The 16,297-nt window shown below is 34.4% G+C and overlaps 1 protein-coding gene across 1 annotated transcript in view; it reads right to left on the reverse strand.

The window, feature by feature from the left end:
* Nucleotides 1–16,297, reverse strand: part of LOC127863211 (uncharacterized) — an 89,966-nt gene that overhangs the window by 37,590 nt on the left and 36,079 nt on the right. The gene's annotated exons all lie outside the window — the stretch shown is intronic.

The raw sequence follows: 16,297 nt of genomic DNA on the forward strand, positions 1-16,297 counted from the left end.
CTGACAGATGGCAGGTAACTGATGTGAATTCTCTAAATAATCCACTTCTTTCTATTTATCAATGTAGATGTTTATTGACATTTATCATTTTATGAAATAATGAAACTAATTCCCACAGATGACCCATGTATGGAATGTTTGATGGGTTTGGGAACCATTGTCTGACTAAATCCAACACACATTTTAGCATTGCGAAAATAATAGACTACACTACCCTTCTCAAAATAAATGCACTTTTTAACAAAATACGCTTCAAAAAGTGTATTTTTTCGTCATTTTAATTAAAAAGTGTATTTTTCTGCACTTTTTTCATAATTAAGTGCACTAAAGTGCTTTTTTTTCTGTATTTTCATTATCTTAAAGTGCATTTTACTGTAATTTAAGAGTATCTTCTGAAGACAAAGTGCATCTTTTAATGCAAAAAGTGCATTTGTTTTTAAAGAAGTGCATTTTTTGTGCATATCAGTGTTTATCATACCACCGCATTGATATCTGCCTGATATAACGTTGCCTGATATATATTTTTATATCATGGTCAACAGGAAGCTCTTATATCAGTAAATGTTTGGAGTTGCGTGGAATTTGCAATAAAGTCAACAATTTCTATCAACATGACTCAGGTTCAACAAAACAAACAATTTGATACCAAGAGCGTATATATTTTATTCTAGTTTAAAGTCATAAATCACAAAAACATTTATTTTTTTTAAATCACCACAGTCCGCACTACAGAAGTTAGATGACGTCATCAAGGGGACAATAAATCTTAAATATCAATATAGTAATTGCACTCACAAGTGTTGCACAGAATGTAAAGACAAATGATAACTGTATACAATGTCATGTACTAATCCTCAACTATTTAAACAAACGATTTAACACGCTTATGTCAGTATTGACACCATCATCAAAATGTCAATTTCAATACACATCTCCAAAATGGCGTCTCCAAACTATTGGGTGAAGTTTGTAAATTTGTCGCTGCAGTTCATTCCTGATCTCCAATTCAAGACGTTCATAATTAAATCGGGTGAATGTGATCTTCCCATTCGAAGTGCTAACAACTTTTTTCTCTATACAATGTTTAAAATAAGCGATTATTCGTGTTGTCTTTACGAACGCAGTTGCTACATGTATGTCAATGTGTAAAAGCCGGATCAGCAATATCAGCAGGGATCCATACATTTTAAATATAAACAAGAGCTGTCAGAGGACAGCGCGCTCGACTATTCGAGTGCCTGACAGCATAATGTAACCCCTGCGAAATGTTGTTCATGATTTAATGAACACTTCAAGCCAATCAAGAACTGTTCATGAACAGTTCTTGAAAAGTTCCTGAGCTTGGTTCACCAACTTTTGCACATGAACTGTTCTTAGGAGACGTTCATGAACAGTTTATGAATTATTGTTGAACACTTCAAAGTTCATGAACAGTTCTCCATCTAACCATAAATACTTAGTGATGAACATTTCATGCACAAGTATTTCTAATGACTTTTCTGAGACAGACTTTAAGGATCCATCATGAATAATTCATGAATTCCTTTGTGCTAGATGTTTCATACATATTTTTGAAAGTAATATTGAAATGTTTAGCATACAAATCTTGTAGATTTGTGAAACCTGTGAAGTTAGTATGAATATGCATAGTACTTTCACCACTGTAAGTTAGAGTTCTTGACCTGTTCTAGAGAATTTTAAGAACATTTGTACAAGAACTGTTCAAGAACTGCCTTCAGGAACACTTCAATAACTTTTTAAGGACCTTTCCTGTTCTTGAATTATTCTTAAACTATTCTTGAACACTTTAAGAACTTTTTTGAACAACATGTTTCCTTCTGATGTTCTTAAACAGGTCTACACAATGTTTTTGAATGTATGATGGACTTTTTATGAATCCAATATGTTCTTAAAAGGATCTGTCATTGTTCTTGGAAGACTTAAAAGACACTCAGTTTAAGAACGTTTTAAGGACATCTTATTTCAAGAACAGTTTAAGATGATATCAAGAACTCAATGCACATTGCATTGCTGTTTTTACAAAGAAAGAATATTGTGTGCACAGGAAGTTGAAACGGAAGGCACATGGTTTATGTTATATTTGAAAATGTAAGTCTTTAATAAATTACCGGCTGAACTGATCAGCCATTGGTTCCATTTCAAGTTCTTTGGCACTGTAAGTGTAACCATTTCAGGGAAACCATTGATTAGTAAATGATTCTTGAACTGAAAATGAGACTATTCATAATCTTTTCAATACATGAATTATTCATGAACATATAGTGCAAAGTTGTATTATGAAATTTAAAGAGTATTATCAAACCACTTGTATCTCAGTTATTAGTGTTATATTTAAATTATTGTTATATGTTGCTATCAATATGTTAAGTGCTAATACAAGACTTGTTTCTTCTTACCCTGACCTGTTTGTTGAGCTTTAGTAACACTTATGATAACCTTTGCATAAATTGACAAATTCTTGTTCATGAATAGTTCATGAACACTTCATGCCACCTCAGTTCATGAACTCTTGAAGAACTATTGTTCATGAACTGTTCACTTACAGTTCGTGAACAGAAAATGAGCCATTGAAAAATAGAAGGAAAATGTTCATGAACTGTTCGTGAACAGCAAAACCCTGAAGAATTTTTCAAGAATTGTGTTGTTCATGAACTGTTCAAGAACACTTCATGCCATTGATGTTCATGAATAGTTCATGAACATTTCATGCCATATTGGTTCAAGAATAGTTCATGAACACTTCATGCCACACAGGTTCAAGAATAGTTCATGAACACTTCATGCCATAAGGGTTCAAGAATAGTTCATGAACACTTCATGCCATTAGGTTTCAAGAATATTTCATGAACACTTCATGCCATTAGTGTTCATGAACAGTTCATGAACTAAAATTTCAAGAACTTTTCACAGACGAGGCTCATTTTCTGTTCACGAACTATTCGTGAACAATTCATGAACTCAGTTCACGAACAGTTCATGAACTGTTCACGAATTATTCGTGAACTGCAGAACAACATTTCGCAGGGGTGACGCGCGAAAGTTATGTAGGCATATGTACATGCTACAATGTTCACATTACATGCGTGGCATCAGAGTTGCTAATAATAACCATAAAACCAGTAAAACTGACCTTGTGGCAAAGTGCCAAATTTGGATGCTGCATGTGCTAGTTGATTACACCATAGGCGTAATGATTGACCATTTGAGACAGCATAGAAAAACGGTATGTTTGTCGCATGTCTTCGGTGAAGATGGCAAATGAAATAATTAAATCCGGATTTGAGCCGTCCATGGTTGATTTTGAGATGAATGTAAATTCGATGAGCTAGTTTAAGGCAGGGGAGGCAGGCTTTTTCCGCCCTATGCCACGGGTCCCAAATTCGGCCCCATTACCAATTCAAATCTGGTTGTTTTTTTCCCAATTGAAAAAAAATATTCCCAATTCCAAAAAAAAAAAAAATTTTTTTTTTTTTTAAATTTTAAAATATACAAGTTAACCTGATCCGGTGTAGAAAATAGAAAGTATTGCATAATTAAATTATCTGTTGCCTTGAATTTGTTTAAAAAACTGTAAAATATGTTAATGAAATATTAAAGACTTTCCTTATTTTCATCAAAATCCGGCGCTTCGCGTGATTTTTTTCACCTAAAAAAAGGCCAGGCCTTTTCTCCAAATTCAGATTAAAAAACCTGCACTTATCACACATGTTCATAATATTTTGTAAAATTGTAATAATAAGTTATCAAAATAGTCGTTATTTATCAGTTAACGGCTTCTTTGAAATATAAGAAACACTTTTTACATGCGATAATTTTTCGCAAGTTTGCGAATAATTTGTTTTCCCAAAATGGGGGTTTTCACGACGCGAAATTCCCAAAATTCCAGTGTGGCGTTTTCCCAAAATAGAGCGGAAAAAACCTGGGAGGGGTTTTTTATTTCTGATTTTGACTTTGACCAATATAAGTATCTAGTTTGTATATTACCAGTATGGAGAAAGGCTGCGTCACCTTGTAAAGTGGTTTAAATCTACAATGAATAATTGTATAGCATTAATAATGCCAAATATAGAGGATAAATTAAACCAAATATCACCATTCACCTGAAGAATATACTTGACCAGGGATTAGGTCTCACACTACTAATTACAATGCAAACAATTACATCATTTATCCATAGTTTATACACCTATAACCCAACTGAAGTGGGAAAGTTATCTTTAGATAAGTAATATCATTAAACCTGTCCTGCTTATGGACAAAACAAGTTTTATCAAAGGCAACCCAAATTGGCTACTTTAAATATTAATCTTCAAGTAAGTGGTATCTTACTATAAATGATCCCCTTAAATAAACCTATTGCCAAGGAGGACAATGATAGTCACAGACTTATATTTATTGAGATTTGCTATGCATGCTTTATGATTTAATAATGGCTTATGTCAAAGATAAATAAATGTAAATTCAATTTTATTTATGTCCACCCTTTAAGTAACAATTTTGCTTTAAGAGTTAAGATTTACTAAAAATACATGGGTCTAGTATAAAGTTAAGAATGTTGCAAACTGCAAATTTCAATTATGTGCTGCCCAATTACCCTTTATTTTATTAAAACTTTGATATTTAAAAAAAATGTTTCATGTTGGTTTAATTTTCTTAAGTAATAATGGTCTTCATGAATTTCCTTTCAGTAAGAAGTGCATTTAAGGTTTGTTGAACATAGGGGTAATGGCGCTATATTAACACAAACAAATAGTGACAATCCATGGAAGCTGAAATGTGTTCCTCATCTGACTGGTTTGCTATCAGTGCCAATTTAATGTCACAATCAGCCTCCTGCATGTGATAATCTGAGCAGCAGACTGTAAACTTAATTTGTATGGTTTCATTTTCCACAACTATCCTAGCCTGGTCTAGACGCACTGTAATGAAATGTTTCTTAGCATATGGAATCTTTCTGGGGTTATTTAAGGTTGTGTTGTGAACAACAAGAACCAGATGCTGTTTGTTTGTTCTTCAGATTTTTTTTAGAATTTCCAGTCAACCTTTTCCATGTTGTAATTTTAGGACTTTGGTATTTCTCGTAAAATTTGTTATAATTATAAAATTTAAATGAGTCAGGCTTGGGACAAAACTTGGCTAAAGGCATGTGCGTACAGTGTCCTACCAGATAGGCCTTTGCACTGTTGACACAGCACATTACACTGCTTTTATGCAATTTGTGGTTGAAAATCTGTCACTTTTCAACGAAATTCCACTCAACAATTTATTGACCACTTAATTTGCAGCATTGCATTGTTCAATAATTATACCTTGTTGTGAGATGGAAAACGGATGTTGAGTGTTTTATGTCAAATTAATCTATAATGGCCTGTTGCAGTGATGCAGTAAAAAATTATCCTTACTGACCCACTAAGTTTTTTTTTTTAATCAATATTCTTTGTTTGGAATCATTGTATATTGTTTACGTTGATGAAATTTATAAAAGAAAACATGTAAACGCTACGTGTAATTATATTTTTTGCAAAACCAAAATTGTCTCCATGTGTTGTATGAACGAAACATGACTGAATTGTGGGGTCTTCCCAACAGTGAACATGTCTTGTGTACATGTACATAACATACTTTTCTGCTGTACAGCAGAACATTAATTGCTGTTGTATACACATATATTTTTGTTTATTTTCTGGTACTGCAAGAAGCAAATGTGAAAATTGTATTATATATATGTTGTGAAATTACAAAAAACTTTTATAGTATGTTAAGTTAAATTTAGGTCAGGACATGAAACTTGTTGTAAGATTTAACCCTTTGCATGCTGGGAAATTTGTCGTCTGCTAAAATGGCGTCTGCTGGATTTCTAAAATTAGCATTTTTTTCATTTTTTTTCCAAAGAATACTATCAGAATAGCAAACAGTTTGGATCCTGATGAGACGCCACGTTCTGTGGCGTCTCATCTGGATCCAAACTGTTTGCAAAGGCCTTCAAAATTCAGTTCCAGCACTGAAAGAGTTAAGGGTACTTAAGTCTGACTAGAACAAGTAGATTTAAAAGTAAAGTGAATTTCTTGCTGTGGTTTTTGTTTATTACTCCTGGCAATTTAAACATTGACCTCTTTAGCCAGTACAGTCCTGAATGTCTGTGGTTCCACCCTGTCTGCAGGCAGCCTGTCCTGTCTGCAGTCCACATTGTGGTCAATATTATCTGGGGTGAAATTGCTTTCATCTGTTCAGTATGCAGATTATTGTTTGATTATCTAAGAATCAATTTTTGTTAATTCATAGATCAAACATATTAGTGACTTTGACTGGCCTGGATAAGCTGTCTGCTATTGTTCTCACATTGTAGTCAACTTCATGTGACCTTCTATGACCTTGGTCAGTCTGACCACAGCTGGCGGCTACTGACCAGTGTGACCACTTGGTCAGGTTATCTCCATGTTTGATCAGCCGCTCCTCCTTTCAAGCTGACCAAGTCAGGCCTTCAGCACTATTAATTTTTTTTAAGGCATATATGCTCAATTGTCTACAGGGGATTGACCAGTCTAATGGGTAATATTATGTTGACACTATATGAACCCTTTGTATGCTGGGAAATTTGTCGTCTTCTAAAATGTCGTCTGCTGAATTTTTAAAATTAGCATTTTCTTCGATTTTTTTCAAAGAATACTATCAGAATAGCAAACAGTTTTGATCCTGATGAGACGCCACGTTTTGTGGCGTCTCATCTGGATCCAAACTGTTTGCAAAGGCCTTCAAAATTCGGTTCCAGCACTGAAAGAGTTAGATTATAGTCCAGGGGTCAAGAGAGCGGGCGACTTGTTCCAAGTTGGTTGCATTAAGCAGATCTGGTATCTGAGATCTTTCACAAAGAAATAAACACTGAAATTTTGTGCGTAGGTTACTTACATGCAGACCTTAGCTTGGGATTGTATTGGGGCCAGTCAGGTTAACCCATTTATGCCTAGCGTCTAGAAAAAAGGCCTTGGCAAACAGCGTAGACCCAGATGAGACGCCGCATGATGCAGCGTTTCATCAGGGTCTGCGCTGTTTTCTTAAAGGAGTTTCTGTAAGAAATATTCTAAATACAGAAATAAATATACTAAACATCCCTAATTTTGGAAATAAATTGATCCAATTTTGAAGGATGGCAGAGTCCACTAAGGCATAAATGGGTTAATTTAGTCATTGTAACGAAAAGTAGAAAAATAATTGTCTGTGCACAACTTTAGTTTGGACAGTCTCAGGTTACTGCACATTCAGCAACACCATACGCAATTCATTAAGACGTGTTTTCACAAAGCGGGGCTCATATATATTTTTTAAAAATGTAAGGTATTTCCAGTACAAAATAGAATCCTGATTCACAGTTTTGATAAACATGAATGGTTTCATTCCAGACGACACAGGTGTTACCTATCAGTAGCAATCAAAACCTACTCATGCCTTTGAATGCGTACACAAACGGAAAACACAGTTATCTCCTCTTGAATCAGGTGATTAGGGTTTCAGTTTCTTTTGACATTTTCACTTTTGTCATTTGGGCTATTGAACGGAAATGATTTTTGACATACACATTCCAAGTCTGTCATTGGTTTTCTCATAATGTTTTGCAGATAAGGGAAACTTGCAACCCACCCGGCTGACAAATTGAATTTTTGAATCACGAAATGTGGTATATTGACACAATATTGAATTTTCGGTAATGAATCAGCTATTGACATGGAGGAGATAATAGATTTTAATAATAATGGATTGAGTTTTGTAATAAACTAGAGTTTGCATGGATCGAGAGGGTCTATGAACAAAAATTGAAATGGCGTGTTTGGTTCACTTTGCTCATTTTAAGTTTTCAATCGGGCTTTTTTAAAAATCATATGGTGCTGTGGTTATGTTTGATTGTATCGGAGATAAGAGAGATAAACTCTGGCTTGTTTGGGTGAATAATTATTAGTTTTTCAATGTTTGAATAACTTGAAGCTTCTTTAATGTGTAAGTCATAATTATACTTACTGTTCAGTTAGCCCTGATTAAAATGTCAGCTCTTGGGGGTAACTGATTAACCATGAACAAACATTATTTAAGAGATGGTACTTAAAGTACCTTAAATCTGTAGTTGCCTGTATTAATACAAATAGTTTGATTTGTTTGTGTTTATTGTTAGAGTTAATTTAAAATAAAAGCTGTATTTCATAGAGTTTAACTGACTTTACACCAATTAGATCTTAGAATAATAGTCTATAATAAATTTGTTAACGTTTGAAATTATATGGCTGTATGATTGAAATGCTTAAATTTGTATTGCTGCCATGTCAAAGAAATTAAACAAGTTCAGTTTAAAGCTTCTGTGACACAACAGACAGGAAAATTACATTGCCATGTGTTCAGTCTTATTTCTTTTGTGATTTTCTATACAATGAGCAGTTTCAGACATGCCATTTCTTGTTTCTTGTTCACTAAAAAGCACCACCCTACTGTAAATCTATTAATTTGTGTAGGCTACACAACACTATAATAAAATTGCTGCCTGACTCATTGTCATCATTTCTCCAAACAGGGCTTTGTCATAACTGAGTGAGAGGCATGTAAAAATTGGGGATTATTTGATTTGCATAATGTTATTGTCGTGAGTCACAACACATCTTTGTTGAATTTATGCAAATTTGTAAAAATAAGACTTGTCTGTATTTAACACAATGAAGCTCAGGATCCATTAAAGCGGGTATATACGATTTTTTATATGTGTTTAATTGTAATATATTGATAAAATATGTTACAATAACACAAAATAGGCAAGAAAAATTATACATTAAAGCCGAATTTCATCAAATGGAGCAAAGACAAATTAGCGCCCCGAGCCGATAGTGACGTACATATTTTCCTACAATAACCGAAGCATTCGTCTTTGTGTTAGGATCGGAGATAGTGTTCGTGTGTCGTATGAATAGTTATCGTTGCAGGAATTCAAATAAACCGTTAAACTAAGTTTAGATGCACATCGTACATGTATGGTATACATGCTGGCGAATTCGGCTGTACAGCCGTTTTCAATTTCAGAATTAAATATCTGGCTTATTTCGCATTTTTCGACACATGTTCTTCTTAACTTTTATTTTAATTTATATTGAAATATATATATAATAAGTTTTTTACACAGTTTATATAAATTCATAAATATTTGACAAAATCGTATATACCCGCTTTAATGTAATCTACCGTTCTATAAAACCTTCATTTGTTGCCATTGCTGGAAAGACTAATAAAAGACTTGATTGAATCAGTCTGGTGTAATTATTTATTAATCTTCCTGTAGAATGAATTTTCGATTATCTCTTGGAAATGAGGACTAAAGATGTCCTGTTTTTTTTTCATGATGCACAGAATCATTGGACCTGCATGTTAGTGCAATCTGATATTTTGTCAATAACTGGGTTTGTGAACAAATATTAGATTCCTTTTGAAACTGCAGTCAAGTAAAATTCATTGCAACTGTGCATGCAGTATAGGCAGAAATTATAGATTAACCCACTTAGAAAAACTAATTACAGAAGACTGAAATTCAACAATTTAATGGATTTTGTAAGTAATCAGTGTTTATACAAGAGAGTATGAATTGCTGGTTTCAAATTGGTTGCCATAAACTTTCTGAATTGTTTGATTTGAAATTGTATATGTGAAATCTATCCCATACATGTTTTTGAAGTCTTTATAGTTTTGTTTGAAAACATTTTCAAATAGTATTTTATAAATTTGTTATTTCAGTAGATTTCTTGATTGTCATATACGGCTGTGATGTTTGATACAATTCACAGTGTTGAAAGCGAAGGTTTTGATGAATGTTTTACTTCAATCAGGACCAAACTTTTCTTTCCGCCTTAAATTGCAATCCACACTTCCCTCAAACAAGGAACAGACATTTCACTTTTAACATGAGTTGTATTTGTTACAAGTATGTTTGTTGACCAGATGTACCAAATTTAACACTGAGATATGAAGAAAAGACCACCTTGCCTCATTAAGGTATCTTAAAAAACTCACTGGCCACCCATCATAACAGACCCAGTTAGACCTTGCATAATTGCATGTGTTTTGGAATCTGTTGGCCATTATAATCCACGAAGCTTTATCCATCACTTCAAAGACGGGATCAAAGAATTATTTGGACCAGTTACAGACAGATGTGTGTGCAGTCAGTCATAATGCGCACTTAGAATGTGTGTGTGTTTGATATAAAGAAGCTAAACATGCTAAACAGACACAATAGTTCAAGATTGTTCAACCAAGATGGGGTTTGAACTGTGATAAAATTAGGCATGCTAGTTATTGTGAATCATACTCCTAAAAATCTCAAAAAACTTCAAGACCAACTGATACAATATATTTTTTTAGCAATAAAAACAAAAAGATACAAATTATAATACGTCGGTAACCGTTTTCCAAATGTGAATCTTGGAGGATGTAATTCATTTGAGACTCACTCTGGGAAAACAGGGTTAAATATATTAAGTATTGTCCCAGATTAGCCTGTGCAGTCTTCACAAGGTTATCACAGATGAAATTTTCGGCTCTTATGGTATTGTTCATTTAAAGAAAGTCTCTTCTGACAGCAAATCAGGATAAGGTGGAAAGTGTTGTCCCTGATTAGCCAATGTAAACAGCACAGGTAAATCAGTGGGACAACTCTTTCTCACAAGCAGTAAGACCCATTTTCTCAGAGCTCTGCTAATTTCTATTCACAAACACCTCCATTCCAGATTTAGAGTGTAGTGTGTAGAATTCAGCTGCCTGGGTGAACAGCTGGTGAGGCTTCAATCCCCTGGCATATGGAGGCTGTCTGCCCCCCCCCCCCCCCTCCTCCTCCCCCTCCTGTCATAGATCTTGGGCCTAAGCTTTTTACTCCATCATTTCAAATGCAACCTGATCAAGACATGAAGTTGATCTGTGGAGCATGTAGTGTATCTGGCGCGTGGCTGTGTGGCTGTGTGCAGGATTGAAAGAATTCTCAGGTTTATTCCCCACACTACAGAGTACTACAGAGATATCAGATTCTGAGCTATTTTACACTCTCATTGATTTTTAGTAAACCATATATTTGTCATTACTGTTCACATTAATTACTAGCTTGGAAAAATAAAAAGTAGCATTGTTGTGTTATTGTACTTAATGTTGATACATACACTAGTTAAATACTTCACAAGCTGGCCCTTTGTTTTGGTGATTGAATAAGCTCCAATGCATAGTACCTGTACGCGACATCTTAGATTATGATATTTCAAAGCATTCATTCATCTCAATAACAATACAGTAAGTTTCTTGCATTTCATCTTGCATTTACAATCAACAAAGCTAGCATGGATAATTAATACAATGTATAAGTTTCCATCAATTGAAATATTAATGTTGAAAATTTAGAAGTGAAATGAATTTAGTGCCACGCTAAAATTACTACTAAACAACTTGGACTCTTACATGTTCCTTGTTATAATTGAAGTACAGAATTTGCATTCAACCTCAAAACCTGTTGCGATTGTGGTTATGAAGTATAAATAATAAAATAATTCGCCTCGTCGGTGCAAAAAGGTACCACGTGACACTGAAATAAGAAGGCACAAAAAGTACCTTTTGACACCAATGGGTCTATTATGATATAGCCTTTCTTGTTGTGTATGCTGCATGAAGTGCAGTTAAAGGTTTACCAATGACACTGAGGAAGTGCAGAATAATTGAGGTCAGGGTCAGGTGGTGTGATGATTATGTCAGACAATTTTAGACTTCTTCTGTATAGTGGGTTGCACAACTTTAGTGAATACTTCATGAACAGTTCATGCACAACAAATGGCAACTAAGTCATTTACTAATGGTCATGATTGGTTAAAGCCAAACTTGTATGCAAGCTCGTGATCTCAAGTAAACAACTCTAGACTCTCTATCATAACAGACCTTGGTTAGGCCTTGCATATAATGCAGGGCTTCCGTTAATTACCTGATGCCTGACAACAACCAACATAATAACAACACAAACTGACTTGCATGTATGATGTGAATAACTGGCATAAAGCATGTTTTCACCTACTGTTTTATGAATCCTGTACCCCACTGTTGCTTGTCTGCAAGAAACAGGCCTACCAAGTGGAGATCCCAGCTGTCTTGATTGCAGCTTTCATGGGCTTAAACATGCACACTGCATAATTCAAACTGCAGAGTTGGCACAGAAATACATCAACTCCTCATTTAGAACACATAATCGTGCACTACGCCCCTTCCCTCCCCGAGTATCTGTACACTTACAGGAAAGTTTTTGAAACGCAAGGCTTCATTTTTAGCTGACATTTTATATTTAAAGTAATCAGTTACATGTAAATGGGCTGTGCTCTGTGAAAAAGGGGTTAAATGCATGTGCAGTCTACATTGAATAATCATGGACGACACTTTACGCTGTTATGATGTATTTCGTTTTAAGAAAGTCTCTTCTTAGCAAAAATCAAGTTTAGGCAGAAAGTGTCCTCCCTGATTAGACTGTGCGAACGACACCCGCTAATGGGATGGCACTTCACTCACATGTATTAAACCCCTTTTTCACAGAGCATGGCCTACATGTGTTGATCTGATGATCCTTTCATTTTTGTTAATATCAATGAATACAATTGTTAGGATTATCTCTTGTAATAATAATCTTAATACATGAAAGTATTCTTTCGCTATGTAACCAACTTGAACAATCATTTTATATGTAGTATTGGAAAAATTAAATCCAGAAACATTTATTAAGAAAAAACTTAAATAAATAAGATGAAGTATCAATGTAAAGGTCATGATTCTTTCATAATGCCATACAATATAAGCAAAGAGCTTTGCAAGATTATTATTTTTAATTTTCATTTCAACTGCAGCAATGTACTGACTCAAGTCTCAAGTTCCTCTGTGTACAAAAATAAAATAATCAATCAGATATATACTTGTCAATCTTCTTTTATCATCATGGATGAATTCCCTTTTACATGCCAAACAGCAAAAACAGTACCCTTATTCATTAATCCATTACACCGACTAGAATTTCATCTTCTTTTTGCTCTCTTGAGAATTTATACCCCACCCACAATTAAATGGCAGTAAATCAGTAACGCAGTCTGGTTTATCTACTTCACAAAAACTTGGTGCTGATTAACCTTTGTAGCAGTTGGGAAGAATTTATGATCCAACTTAGAAGTTCGGTCATTGAACTGAACCATTGTTAAGGAATTATCAATATTCCATACACACAACTTTGACATTTTTGTGTGAAAGAAACATGACTTTTTGTGTATTAATTAGTGCAAATGAGCCTTACTTTGGGAAAATAAGACTTAACCCTTTGCATGCTGGGACATTTGTCGTCTGCTGAATTTCTAAAATTAGCATTTTCTTCGAATTTTTTTTCAAAGAATACTATCAGAATAGCAAACAGTTTGGATCCTGATGAGACGCCACGTTCTGTGGCATCTCATCTGGATCCAAACTGTTTGCAAAGGCCTTCAAAATTCGGTTCCCGCACTGAAAGACTTAATGCATCTACATGAAGTGTTGTCTCAGAATTTGCACATGCAACGAGAAAAACACTTTTCTATTAAACAGGATTTTTGCTAAGAAGGAACTTTCTTTAAACAAATAAAAACAGTAAAAAAGGAAAGTGTCCTCCCAGATTAGCCTGTGCAAACTGCATAGGCAAATCTAGGACAGCTCTTTACACACCCGCATTAAGACCAGTTTTCCCAGAACAAGTCACTATTATTCACTGTCATGTCACTGTGTACATGCGCAATGAGCCTACGTGTCTTGACTAACTGATATGCGAGAGCGCTGATTCCTTGTCATGTTTTTGCAAATTTCAGACGTGTGCTTTGTCAAATATAAGATCAAACTATTGAAGTGCAGACAATATCAAACTGTAACAACCTATATAGACTGTAACAAGAAAGACCTTTAGAAAAATGATTGGCAAAAACCATTGATGACTGGCAAAAACCATTGATGACTTTTGTGTATTTTAACACTAAATAAATTTATCCTCAAATTTGAATGAAGATAAGTTCCAGTATTCTTGACAAGGTCACTGTAGTGTCTATTTAGGTCACTTGACACTGAGTCACTGTGAGCACTCAAGAGGTGGTCTACAAATTAACTTAAGTTTAATTAAAGCTTCGTAGCTTATATTTAACCGAGAGCTCCAGATAAGGGTCGTATTTTCGTAATAACGAATTATTTTCAAGTCCGTTACGTATTTATTTTTAAATCTTGTCGTACCATTAAGAATTACAAAATCAAGTTACGAATATTATTTTTACATCGGTTCGTATCGATTTTTATTGAGTTCTTTTCGCGTATTAAAGATCTTTGCGGTGCTTATATAGAATGGTTATCGGGTTTGTTTAACAAAGCGCATTTTTTCAAATAAAAGCGGCGTATACAGTCTATCTGTCAAAAAACAATGGCGGCACCCAGAGAGCGTCCTAAAAAACTGCAAAGCGTCCAAAAACACGCTTTTAACATATTGTACGCAAAGTGAGCCGAAGTTAAATGTTTAGAAAGACATTATAGAAAAGATCCTTTACGATGTTGTATGTTCAGTTGCCGACACAGTCGGAAAAGCTAAACAAAAACGCGACACGACGGGTCCATTAACTTAAACACACAAAAAAAACATTAAACAAGTGGAAGGGACAAGTCCCGTGGCTAATCATTGAAAAGATTGAAGGGGAGACCCGTTTTAAATGTGAAATATGTAAAAATTCATCTAAGGCATGCAATCTAAACACAGTTTGGGCATATGAAGGTATTGGAAAAATAAAATTGTATAATACTGAAAAGACACTGTTGAACTCGTATAAATAAAGTTGCTAGTATGTTTATTTTGAATTTTTTTTGCATGAAAATAACCATTATTATTTAGTTTTAGGTCATTTAGAAAAAATAAGAATTATTTTCCGAAACTTAGTAGTAACGTTAAGAATAAAATTTCAGAGTTAAGAATTCTTTTTGAAAATCTGGTAGTAATTTAAGAATTTCACAAAACCCTATCTGGAGCTCTGTAACCCATTTATGCCTAGTGTTTAGAAAAAAGGCCTTGGCAAAAGCGACTACTAGACCCAGATGAGACGCTGCATGATGCGGCGTCTCATCAGGGTCTGCGCTGTTTGCTTAAAGGAATTTCTGTTAGAAATATTCTAAATATAGAAATAAAAATACTAGACATCCCTAATTTTGGAAATAAATTGATCCAATTTATAACGATGGGAGAGTCCATTAGACATAAATGGGTTAAAAGGGATGTTTTTCGGCGTAAGCTGTATTAAGCCAGCTTTTCACCTTAGCCTGACCTTTGTAAGTGTCCAATAAAATTCCAATAAAATTTCCCGCGGCTAGGTACGAATGAATACACTTCATTTATTCCATTGGCTTATTTGAGTATACCACCAGAACATTGGAAACATATCCGCGTCTTTGTAACACTGTTTTACTGTATGAAACAATTTTATCTCGAATGAAAAGGCTTAATAGATAGAACAGTTTTACACTCAATTCTCGACATCAATACAGTTTGTGCGTACACCTTTTATTTTCAGAGTATTACCAGCGCAAGAGCGTTTATACTTAAAAGGCTATGTTCTCATATTTAGTACTTACTTCCTTATTCCTGTCAACATGTTAACATGTAAAAGTATAAAGAGCAATGGAAGCGAGGCCTCACTTTAAAGCATTGCATTTCAACCCGCGAGGTATATCGGGTCAATTCGCGGACATTCAGAGTTTATATACAGGTCATCACCGGAGTTGGCGGCCAGTATGCTAGACATTTCAATATTACTTTCAAGAATATATATGAAACATCTAGCACAAAGGAATTCATGAATTATTCATGATGGATCCTCAAAGTCTGTCTCCCTGTACGAAAATTCTTTGCAGATTCTGTACTGAGTCTGTACAAAATCTGCCCAGAATCAAGACAGAATTCATTTATTCTGTACAAAGAGGACACAGACCCAAAATCTGCCTGGAAAACTGTACAGATTTCTTAAGCAGAATTACAATAAAGCAGAATTTCATCTGTACATATTACTATACCAAACAGAATTTTTATACTTTTCATTTTTATAAGACAGATTTTTAGCACTCTGCATTTTAGCAAGACAGAATTTAGGTACTTGGCAGTATTAAGCAAGGCAGAATATTGGACTTAGAAAACTATTGAAACAAAATTTCAAAATGGGACTTAGATAATTAAAAAAAAATAGACCTCTGATTC

This window comes from Dreissena polymorpha, unplaced genomic scaffold (assembly GCF_020536995.1).
Source record: "Dreissena polymorpha isolate Duluth1 unplaced genomic scaffold, UMN_Dpol_1.0 chrUn002, whole genome shotgun sequence".
Lineage (NCBI taxonomy): Eukaryota > Metazoa > Mollusca > Bivalvia > Myida > Dreissenidae > Dreissena > Dreissena polymorpha.